This window comes from Protopterus annectens, chromosome 15.part0 (genome assembly GCF_019279795.1).
Source record: "Protopterus annectens isolate FY-2018-M chromosome 15.part0, PAN1.0, whole genome shotgun sequence".
Classification (NCBI taxonomy): domain Eukaryota; kingdom Metazoa; phylum Chordata; order Ceratodontiformes; family Protopteridae; genus Protopterus; species Protopterus annectens.
Genome location: NC_056749.1, coordinates 512,213,191 through 512,226,015, shown reverse-complemented (window position 1 = coordinate 512,226,015; position 12,825 = coordinate 512,213,191). Strand labels below are relative to the sequence as shown.

The following is a 12,825-nucleotide window of genomic DNA, read 5'->3' as shown; positions in this document are numbered from 1 at the left end:
ATCGTCTTCACTTTGGTTAAGTAGGCTTTATGGGTGTTGTGACCCATTGGGGGGGATCTATATCGGACTAGGACTTGAATTGGGGTCTTAAGTACCATTTCAGCATTATCCACCTAAACAAGCTATAATGACATCCTGTGCACGCTTTTGAGGTTTGACTGCAAGGAAAGTTAAAGAAATAATGACCACACTCTCCTTCAGCCCCCACACAAGCTACAACGACCATCTGAGCTGGCCTATGTTAGATCAGGGCACAAGGCAAAAACTGAGAATTAGGCCAACCCAACTACTCCTGCTTTAAGGTCCATTTGTACAGATACAGCCAGGAGCCTGACAGTGTTCAGAAGTTCTGACCTCTAGATGCTCTATGATACATTATATGCCTTAATTTTGAAAAATACTATTTTTTTGTGGCTAGCCAGAAGAGTTATGTATGTGTAACCCCACTGCTGTATACTCCACATATGATACTGGTGATATTTTTTTCACATGTACATACACAACAGACAAATGCACCTGATAAGCGAGGTCTACCAGAACACACACACACTGCAGACTTACTACAGACAAACTGGAAGAACACCAATTCACCTATTGTTTGTATTTGGGGTATTGGAGGAAACTAGATCACTTGGATAAAACCTAGAGAGAGACATGCAGGATATGCAGTCTCCAAAAAGGAGGAGAAGCAACTAAGAACATTAGCACGCAACATGCAATGCGAGTTAGCAACCCTTCTTGCTTCAACACTATGTCAGTGATCCTCTGCTTACAAACATCTTAACCAGATGACCAAAAACAGCCACTTACTGTGTAAAATGCTGAAAATGGACTGTGAAATGTGAAAGAAATCATAACTAACTTATTACCAACTCAGACTGCAACTTCACATATATACACATCATCAGTTTTAGCAAATACAATATACTGTGTGACACTGCTCCATCTAAGACAAGTTAGTAACTGTTTAACTGTGATTTAACAGCAGCAGGGTAAGTCACTTTTGTCTACAGATGGCCTCTGTACCCATCCATGTAAGCCACTTTTTTAGCTCAAGCTATGAAGTACCGTACCTCAGACATCAAACTGGACATTGAAAATCTTAACCCTGGACATGCTTCAATTTGGTTTTGTCTAAGGAAGATCTTCTCTCTAGAACCTGATTAATTTCTTTTAAAAAGTAAATGAAACAGTGTATAGTAGTTAGGCAGTGCATACAGTATATCTAGACTTGGTCAAGTCTTCTGACACTGTTCCCCCATGCAGGCATTATTGACAGACGTGTTATTCTGAACATAAATCCTTATACTGTGCAGTGAATAGTTAACTGATCTTCTGACAAAACCCATGCAGTTAGAGCTGCAGGTGCAACTTCTGAAAGCAACAAAGTTGCCAGTGATACACCAGTTGGCTCAGTTTTGGTCCTTTTCTTATCTGGAATTTATTTCTTAGACCCAGGTTCCTACTGTGTGATCGAAAATTGTAAACGGCATAAGCGTTTTGAGCAAACCCGATTGGTCAAAACGTCGCGCGCATAACACGGAAATCGCTGTAGGGAATATTTTCCCTTTACTTCAATGCAGTCCAATCTCAGAGTAGGAATATTTAAGTAGCGGGGGTGCAGCCCCCCACATAGGGGGTGCAGGGGGGCGTTTATGTAAGTATAGTTTTTTTTTTATTATTATAGTTTCGAAATTTCACACTTCGCTCATATGGTGTTCGATGTTTGAAACTTTCGAAAATATAATATAGACCCCTTAGACCCAAAGGTCAGCACTCCTGGCCTGTGGTTAACTAAGTCTGCAGATGACTGCAAATTGGATGCTGTTATTCAATCTTCAAGCAATTGTCAACTGCTCCAAAACTGGTGCAAGGATAATGGTCTCAAATTAAATGTAAAATGTAGCATAGTTCACTCTGGTAAACAAAATAGTTTAACTTACCATACAGATGATGCTCCCCTCTAATCAGATATGTTTTAAATGATCTAGGCATTCTTTTTGATAATTCCTTATCATTTGCCCATCATGTCTCCATACTAGTTTGGGATGCCTTTTATCTGACTCACCACATTTCCAAAGGCAACGCTACTACAGCTAAAAAAAGTAAACTTTCATTTACTCTTACCTTATAAGATTCATTAATGAATATAATGAACTTTTTGGCATGTATATGAATAAACATATCACACAACTTGAGACACCTCAAGAGATTCATAACTAAAAAGATCAGTGGCTTCAAATACCTAAGTTATCAAGAGAGAGAATAGCAGCACTTTCTTTGTACTCGGTTTCTTGCAAACTTCTTTCTGGAGATCTAGCCTTTCCAGCTATGAGAGACCCAACCCTATTTAACTTCTTATTCCTTCACAGAAAGTACAGTTGTGTACACTTAACATAAATGTAGATGTTAGAGTGCATTCACTGTTGCAGTCATTACATTTGGGTAATCTGCTGGCAGGTTGCCCTCAGTCTTGGGTCCTACGTTGGTTGCTGTCCCTTTTTCTGTGACGTCAGGTCGTCAGGGGTATAAAACATGCAGCCAACGCCATTACATTAGTTTTTCTTGCCCCAGATGTTAGGTGCCCCCCAAATGGGGAGCAAATAAAATTAAACACACAAAAAATATACCTCCAACCAAAAGCAAATACACCAAAAGGGCTTTTAAGCATAGTGAAAGAAAGTAGAGGTATATCCAGAGAAAAATAGGGGGCTGGAGGGAGGGTAACCTGGATTGCAACAGTGAATACACTCAAACATCTACATTTATGGTAAGTGTACACAACTGTACTATGTTCTTCGTGTTTCACTGTTGCAGTCATTACATTTGGGTAGATTCCCAAAGCTATGGTTGGGTGGAGGGAAGTATACAGCATTAGGATCAGCTATAAAACCCTGCAGGACAGCAGTGGCAAAGCCAGCTCTGGATTTAGAGAAAAGTGGTAAATGGTAATATTTGGTGAAAGTATGAACTGAGCTCCAGGTAGCAGCTTCTAGAATGTCCCTGGTAGGAACACCTCTGAGAAAGGTTGATGAAGTAGATGCAGCCCTGGTGGAATAGGATCTGATCCCCTGGGGGATAGGTCCATATATATATTTCCATGGTGCATATAGCAGAAACGAATACAATGGCTTATACATTTGGAAATGGTTTGCTTTGAAATAGCCTTTCCCTCTGCCCCTGCAGCAAATGCCACCAGCAGTTGTTCAGATTTTCTTTGAGATTTAGTCCTGTTTAAGTAAAATCTAAGTTGTCTGTGTACATCCAATGAATGCAGAATCTGCTCCCCTTTGTCCTGTGGATTGGGAAAGAAAGTTGGCAAATAAATGGTCTGATTAAGAGCCACACTGGATACCACCTTAGGCATGAAGGATGGACTGGTTCTGAGAGATACCCTGTCCGCATGAAAAATTATGAAAGGCTCCACTGCCATAAGAGCCTGTAATTCGGAAATCCTTCTAGCTGAAGTGACTGCTAAAAGGAAAGCCGTTTTCCAGGAGAGAAATTTTAAGTTTGCAGTAGCAGCTGGCTCGAAAGGAGGGAGAGTAAGCTTCTCCAATACAAAATTGAGGTCCCAGGCAGGGGTTGGAGCTCTCCTGGGTGGTCTTAAGTTTTTGGCCCCTCTGAGATACTGCCTTAGCAGAGGATGAGAGAAGAGGGGAGGTTCTGTGTTGTAATGAGCTGAAATGGCTGAGGCATGGATTTTTATGGAAGAAAAGGACAGGCCCTTGTGAAGCATCTCAGTTAAGTACTGCAAAATCTGAGGAATGTTGGGCACTGCTGTGCTTATCCCTTGAGATTGATTCCAGGCACAGAATATTTTCCATTTGTCAGCATAAGATTTTGTAGTACTAGGTCTTCTCACCTCCAAAATGACATCCATCACAGGTTTGCTGAGGGATGCTAAGGGTGAATTTAGGTGATTAGCCATGCTGCAAGATTCAAAGTTTGGGGAGGAGTGTGCAGAATTTGGTTGTTCTTCTGAGACAGTAAGTAAGGTGTCAGAGGCAGGTGCCATGGTGGAAGGTGTGACACACTGCGCAGGAGTGGGTACCAGTGCTGGCGAGGCCAGTCTGGAGCAATCAAAATCATTTTTGGTTTGTCCTGTTTGACTTTTAGTAGAACTTTGGAGAGCAGAGGCAGAGGGGGAAAGGCATATACAGATAGGTTTTTCCAGCTGAAGGACAGAGCATCCACTTTCCAGGCTTTTTTGTGATGAGTTCTTGTGCAAAATTTGTCCAACTGATAAGTTCTGGGGTGAGGCAAAAAGATACATGTCTGGGCTCCCCCATTTATGTGTCAACATGTTGAAAATCTGTGTTTCCGGTTTCCATTCATGAGGGTCCATGAGATTTCTGCTTAGTTCATCTGCCAGAGTATTTAGCTTTCCTGGCAGAAATTGAGCTTGTAGTTGTACTTTATAGGTCAAGGCCGTGTTCCACAATGCCATGGCTAGTCTGCAAAGGGGGTACGAGTGTGTATCCCCCTGCTTGCTTATGTACCACATAACCGTGGTGTTGTCTGTCTTTATCATTAATTGTCCTGGATGATGGTAGTCCTTTGAAGGCCGTCAGTGCATTTTGTACAGCTAGCATTTCTTTTTGATTGATATGAAGGTACATTTGATTTGGGCTCCATTTGCCCTGAATGCACTTCCCTGCCAGATGAGCCCCCTAAGCATAGTCTGATGCGTCTGTAGTTAGGGTTTGGGTGGCAGGGGGTGGTGTGAATGACAGTCCCTTGTTTTGGTGGCAGGCCTCTGCCCACCATAGGAACTCTAGCTGTAGGCAAGGTATGATAGGAATCATTGTTTCTAGGCTGTGACAATGATGACTCCATAAACCTTTTAAGTACCACTGAAGTTTCCTCATATGCAGTCTTGCATATGGAATTAGAAGAATGCAGGAGGCCATGAACCCCAATGCTTGCAGAATTTGTCTTGCAGATAGCAGGGTTTTTGTGGCCACCTGTGTGAAATAAGTCACCAAATGAATTTGTTTTTCTGGTGTAAGGAAAGCCATCTGGGCAGTTGTATTCAAGCTTGCACCCAGGAATATAACTTTTTGAGAGGGTGCCAGTTGTGATTTCTTTTCGTTTACAGTGTACCCTAGACAAGTTAGAACCCTTTTTACAAACGCCAGATGTTTTAGAAGAATGTCCCTGTTTTCTGCCTGAATTAGACAATCGTCCAGGTATGGATATATTTGAATATTTCTTTGACTGCAAAATGCAATTACTGGAGCCAGGCACTTTGTAAAGACCCAGGGCGCAGTAGATAAGCCAAGGGGCAGTGCAGAGAAGTGGTAATGCAAGTAGCCTGCTTTGAAGCGGAGGTATCTTCTGCAAGATTCCCTGACTGGGATATGCAGGTAAGCCTCTTTTTAAATCTAGAGTTGCCAACCAGGCATCTTTGCCTAGCATAGGAAGTAACTGTTGAAGAGTCAGCATCTTGAATTTTGGAATGTCCAGAAAGGTGTTTAGAGTAGTTAAGTCCAGAATTGGACGCCCTGATTTGTCTTTTCTGGGTACCAGGAAAAGACTTGAATAGAAACCTTGTCCCTTTTCCTCTTTTGGTACTGGTTGAATAGCCCCCATACTCATGAGGGAAAGTACTTGTTTCTGGGCCTCTGCCCATGGATTTGGGGGCAGGTCAGGCCATCCATCTGGAATTGGCAACGTGTGGAAATGAAATCTGTATCCCTGGGATACTATATTTAAAACCCATTTGTCCTAGGTTATAAGTTGCCAGTTTCTTGCATGAAGAGCCAGTTTTCCCCCCAAAGGGGCGGCTAAAAGGTAAATGCTTGTTAAGTGTAAAAGGAAGTCATTGAGACTGCTTACCATAGGGAGGTGTCTTGTTGTTTCCAGATTTGGAAGAGGAAGCACCCCATTGTTTTGTTCTGAAAGTCCCTTAGAACTGAAACCTGGAGCCTTTGGAATGTCTGGGATTGGCTTGAGTGGCTCTCGAAAAGACTGGAAAGGACCAGTTCTTACTAGGCCAGTGCCTACTAAATCTTGGAGGTTGCACTTGTAAGAAATCTTTCACAGTTTGCATAAATTTAGCTTTATCTTCCATCTTTTTTAGACCTTCTTCAGCCTTATTACCAAAGAGATGGTCCTGTTGTAAAGGAGCATCCAATAATTTTGCTTTAACATGATCAGACAGAGATTGCACTTTGAGCCAAGCATGCCTTCTTAGCATAGACCCAGTTACAGCAGCCCTGCAAGAGACCTCCAAAGAATCAAAACCACATTGCAAAGTATGTTTTCCAACTTGTTCAGCTGAATGCAATAGATCCTGTAAATCTTTATTTTCCACACAGTCAGAAACTAACATTATTTTCTGTTTAAGCAGTCCCATGATATGCTGTTGATATTTAAGCATATAAAATTGACATTTTAAAGCCCTGATTGCCAAGGTTGCAGAAGTGTAAACCTTTTTACCCCATCTATCCAGCGCCCTGGAATCTCTTATCAGAAGGGGTAGGATTTTTAGCAGTAGAAGCCTTAATGCCCTTGGGACCCTGAGAAATTATTTCAGGATCCGCAACAGGATTTTTGAAAAGGAATTTGTGGGAGTCAGGAACCCTGTAGTATCTGTCTGGCTTACAAGGAGCCGGAGTCAGAGAATCAGTAGCCATACTAGATTCTGAGAAAACATCATCAACAATGTCTAGTACAGGAGGTATAGCCAAAGGTCTATGCTGAGGAAGGAGAAGGCATCTGTTTTTCAGACATTGGTCGAGATTTTGGCCTTAGTTTTGAAGATGCCATTGGTCTAATATACAAATCTGTAGGCCTAAAAACACCCTCAGAAGCCGGTGCCTGCACAGTGGCTCTGGACCCATCTGCGGGTTCCATAATTGAAGCATCTCGCGGCATACCGGACTCCGAATGGGTCTCTGTAGAGGCCTGTGAATCAAAATTAGCGTGCATCAGGGGCTGCAAAAGCATCTCACTGAGTACCAGCGAACTGGTGACTAGCTTAGAAGAAGCGTTGTCGGCAGTTTTGGACCTCAACGGCCTGTCTCTGTCTTTTTCTTTGCGTTTTTTAGGTATTCCAGTAGTCGGACTGTTAATTGACGACATTTCTGGATAATTAAAGCGTGAGCCAAAATATTCAGAAGCAAAACTGTACCGACGTTTAATAGTGCGTTGATTAAATACAGCACAGAATCGACAGCAAGGTACGTCGTGGTCAGGGCCTAGGCAAGGAATACAGTACAAATGGAAATCCTTATAAGGTATTTGCTTCCCACAAGTAATGCAATTATTAACTTTTACTGACATCGGTAAGGAGCAAGAAAAAGTTTCCCCAATGGGGTACTTAGCTTTTTAGTTGAAGACTTCGGATATGAAACTAGAAAATGAAAATTTCAGAAGTCGGCTGACCGGCACTTGTGAACTGCTTCTGCTTCGGGCACCGCGTGGCAAGAAATACTAATGTAATGGCGTTGGCTGCATGTTTTATACCCGACGACCTGATGTCACGGAAGAAGGGACAGCAACCGATGCAGGACCCAAGACTTTGTTAATCAGGCCGACAGAGGGCAACCTGCCAGCAGATTACCCAAATGTAATAACTGCAACAGTGAAACACGAAGAACATCTAATAATGCCTCAAATACTCAAGTTAAAGGAGAAACCTTCATCAGCAGATAAATAAGATATGTTGGTGTAACAGATTCATATCCCAACATATTTCCTCAGCTGTTGAACAAATTACTGCATGTTAAGCAGGGTAGCATCCTTGCCACTTTCAAGGTAAATCTACATAACTGGATGGGCAGTCGCAAATTCTCCCATCTATCTGGTCTTGTCCTCCTTGACGCTACAGGGAACATTTGGTTAAGTTTTTTTTTTTTTGGTAAGGCTTACACTGGTCCACAAAATGACTTATGCGTACCTCAGATGCCGGACTACAACTACATAAAAATGGCCAGAGTAAAGTACTTCACCTTGTGTTACAAAAATGTATACATGTTTTACAAAGGCAGATAAATGAATGTTTAACATTATCATAAAAATAGTGTCAGTCATTTTTATCCGCAGATATCTCCTATACTCAGTAATTATAGGCCCTCCATACACCGTAGATTTCTCGCTGTGGTAAAAAATAAAATAAAGGTCATATCAATGTATTTCATGAATGTTTCACACAAACACATGGAATGCCCTGTAAAGTATCTGACTTACTTAACATAAATACATACAGGTCCTGTAAAGTCAGATTAATGACACTTTAACCTTAGCAATAACAATAGAGCCACTATCATTTTCATCCACAAAAGCACCTGTACCCAGTAATTATTACCACTCTGTTGACCGTGTGCAGCTAAGATGTCTAATTGTGATAAAAAAATGCCCACAGTAATGCTTTCAATCTTCTCGCACATAATACATTATTCCAAACTCCCTTCACACAAATATACATTAATCCAAAGCCAGACAAATGACCACAAAGTAGAATATTTTCTGCCACAAACAGCCCCCATACCCAGCAATTACAACCAGTTTGCGACTGTGTACATTTCCGATATCTAACTTTAATAAAATAAAAAATAATGGTCACAGTAATCTATTTCAATCCCATCGCACACCCACTTACATGCACATACACACAGACACACACATACGCATACAGTGGATGGCTATTGCAGCCACTTTGACTGTGTATACCTCAAACGACTGACTAAGATTAACTGGATGAATACATACATCCTCAATAGTCATAACATATTTGAGGTAGGTGCTGTCAGATGCACACAGTGTAATCCAATGCAGTGCCCCTGCATATACACAAATGCAAACAATATTATACTGCCCTTCAGGCTGAAAGGCACTGCAGAATGCATAATTTAATTAAAAATGGTACTTAAATGAAAAGAAAAGTTTGCTCCTGTGCTGCAATAAAGCAGCTGGAGACCATCAAAGACACTGTTCACTGCTTCATCTAGCAGCCCAAGCAGTCACAACTGGAATATGATTATATATATCTAAATGTCAGAAGGGCCTATAATAAAGGCCATATGCACAAAGGCTGGACTGCTTTAAAAATAGCCCTAATGACTCAGCTGACTTTTTTAAAAAGAGAAATTGGAAGTCTGTGCATGCACTGCACTGGTGCAGAGTTCCAGTTCTGAAAATGGGAAAAATCAACTGTTTTAGGGGAAAATAAAAGCAAACAAAGATGCATTTTACTTCAACTGTACTGCAGCCCAGAAGTCCAGTAGCATGAGCTGGCCCTGGTTCATAGATATTATCTCACACAGCTTGCTTACCTTCAGCTAATCAATGAAAACTACCACTGACTCGTTCCTGCTTCATCACTGTTGCTATTTTCCTTATCTTCTTTTCACGGAAGTCTGCTTCCTACATCTATTACACTGTACAAGTATGCACTTAATATACTACATCTCAGACAATTATTACAACGATCTGGTCAACTTTTTTTCACATCTTTTTACATCTTTCTATCAACTCTAAATGTCTGCAACCTTTTCCATTCAGACATTTTATAATGTTTTCAAAATCAATGAAAAGGACTATCCTCCTTTAATACCCATTTCAACATACTTATGATCTTATTTTTTCATCTGATCAGAATTAATTTAATATGCTCTTCTGAGCCCAACTGCTTTAGTCAATATTTACCTATGTTAACATTCTAAGACGCACTTCCAAATTGCTCTATGAAAATATACAAAATGAAACTACTTAAGGGCTAAACAACATATTTACAATGGCCCATTTTCTTTTTTTTAACAGCAGACCATTTTTAATAATAAAATATATGTGTGTGTTTATATAAGATTATATACACACACACAAACAAAATCTCTATCTCACTCAGGTGCATTGTGTGTGTGTGTGTGTGTGTGTGTGTGTGTGTGTGTGTGTGTGTGTGTGTGTGTGTGTGTGTGTGTGTGTGTGTGTGTGTGTGTGTGTGTGTGTGTGTGTGTGTGTGTGTGTGTGTGTGTGTGTGTGTGTGTGTGTGTGTGTGTGTGTATCAGGGCAGCCACGGTGGTGCAGTTGTTAGCATTGCTGCCTCACAGCAACAGGTTCTCTGGTTCAATTCTCGGCTGGGGTGCCTTCTGTGCGGAGTCTGTATGTCCTCCCTGTGGTCGCGTGGGTTTCCTCCGGGTGCTCCGGTTTCCTCCCACATCCCAAAGACATGCTGTAGGTGGATTGGACACTCTAAATTGGCCCTAGGTGTGTGTGTGTGCATGTGTGTGCCTTCTGTGGAAGGTTGGGCGCTGGGCTGGCAACTCAACACTGTAAAACTCCACTGCCAATCATGAGCGGACAGGTGATCTGCTGTGGCAACCCCTAACCGGGGAAAGCCGAAAGAAGAAGAAGACCACACACACACACACACACACACACACACACACACACACACACACACACACACACACAAAATGGGACAGCAAAGTTAGTGAACAATTATATACAAAATCTTACTTGCATGTATACAATTAATAGGCATACACAGTTTTATACATGTGAAACAGCTGCAGTCAATGGCAAACTACTATAAAGCATTAAAAATCAGTTGTTGCTATATTGCTGAAAGAAGGGAATGTTTACAAAGGTTATACAAGAATATAATTCTTACAAATAGTATTTAAAACAAAATATCAAATGTTATATTTGATACTGCGGAGGTGGTGCTGCAGTAGCGTTGTCGCCTCACAGTTAGACGTTGCACGTTCGATTCTCAGAGCGTCTTCTGTGTGTCGACATGCGTGAATGGGCGTTCCTTCGCTGAAGGTTGTGCATTAGGCCTGGCAAGCCAGCACGTAAAACTCTACTGCCAATCATTAGCGGAACGGAGTTCCGCTGTGGCGACCCCTAACCGGGAAAAGCCGAAAGACAGTATCAAATGTTATATTTGGAAAGTAATGGAAATTCGCGTCTATATTACGCTGTCGAAAACTCAAACTGTCGACAGCGCAACAATAGACACGAAAATGTCAAAACCCCCGAACATCGAACACACACACAAAAAAAATAAATAAAAAAATAGGATTTTGTCAGATTTTCTACACTAAAGGCAAGGGAAAGAAAGGAAGATTATCTGAAAGGTGACACAAAAAGAATTAAACTACAACTCTGAGGATGACTGAAATTAATGGTGTTTTTATGGTACTGGGCCCATCCCTGTTTGTGTAAATTTTAATATACAGGTACAATGTTTACTAATTAAGAAAGGTTTTAATTTATGTATAAATACTTAGCATTATTTTCTAAATTCTAGTACAACAGAGTTACACAATGAGGACATAATATGTAAGTAAGAAGAATATACGTAATCATCTGAATGACTGTAAAATTTAGCTATAGTTATTGGGTGCTTCTGTTGTGATGTTAGCAGTATTTGAGTGGTGGGTTGTAGATTAGTTCAAGAAAATGCAGTTCTGGGTATTTGTTAGGTTTGTGAACAAAATTATGAAGAATTTTGAGACCTGTATGTGGGATGCTGATTTTTTTTTTTTTAGGGATAATCAAATCATCTGCTTTTTGTGCCTGGCAGTGATGAGTTCTGTGAGAAAGGTTAGTTAGCTGCAAATCTGACTACATTCTTGTAAGGTTTATTAAACTTATGGATTTTTTTATATAGGCTAGTATACTGCTGCAGTACAGAGGAGAGTAAAAAGCAAGAGTTCTCTAGCTGTAGTGTCTAGCACACACTGTCAGATACTGCTTTGTTTCATATGACATTTTATTTAATAGTAAATATTTACTATTTGTTTTTTAAATAAATTTAAAATTATGTCCAAGTTTATAGGAAACATTCAATTCTATTCCATCTTCTCCATAAATGCGTACATAAATAAAAAACACACAAATGCAGACTAAATGCATACAGTGACGCATGGACAAAATTCAGTTAAATCTGCAAGCGTATTTGAAAAAACAGAAGTGTATGCAAAGGAGAAAAATCACCAAAATATGAATATGTCCATTAAAAGTTGCTTAAAGGCACAAGTGCATCAATTATGAAATCAGTGTGTAGAGAAAAAAAATGAATAACTGTACATACTTATTTAAACAAATAGTAAATTTACTGAAGAAAATGCCCCAAGAATCCTCTGAACTGCTACATCATGCCCTAGATGGGAAAAAAAAAGTCTGAAAAGCTTCCAAAGCAAAACAAACGTGAAGAGTACACATATAGTCTGGGACAATGCAAGCAGTTTGGATTAAGAATAAGATCACTAGTTATCAATTTTAAGAACTGCAACAGCTTTATATAACTACACTAATGTGACCAAAAGAAAGAAGTTTACTTTATACAGTGCAGAATAAAGATATATTTAACAAAATTATTTAAGGCAAATTACTCATCCCTGCAATCAAGAAGTAAATTAAAGGATATGTGCAAATACAATCCTGTCAGCATTAGCTAAAACAAGTAAAACATACTCATATACATATGTTGCTTAATGGGTCTATATTACGTGATCGAACATTCAGATGTTCGAACACGTAATGATCGAACCCAACAGAGCGAACTGGCAAAATGTCGAACGGCCGGAAAAAAATAAAAACCCAAACAAACCATTAAACTGTTTTATGCCTGGGGGCAAGCCCCCCTGCACCCCCCATACCCCCCGCTACTTAAATATACCAACTCTGAGACCACACTACATTGCAGTAAACAGAAATCTCCCCTTACGGAGATTTCCATTTACCTATTTGACATTCTGCCGTTTCGCTCAATTGAGGTTGATCATTACGTGTTCGGACATCTGAATGTTCGATCACGTAATATAGACCCTTGCTTAATTCTTGGCGAAGAGAAGAAAAAAAAACATGAAT

The 12,825-nt window shown here is 40.3% G+C and overlaps 1 protein-coding gene across 1 annotated transcript in view; it reads right to left on the bottom strand.

Annotated features, from left to right (window-relative positions):
- The window catches only part of LOC122789852 (THO complex subunit 2-like), a 2,223,396-nt gene that overhangs the window by 364,180 nt on the left and 1,846,391 nt on the right, over positions 1-12,825 (bottom strand). The gene's annotated exons all lie outside the window — the stretch shown is intronic.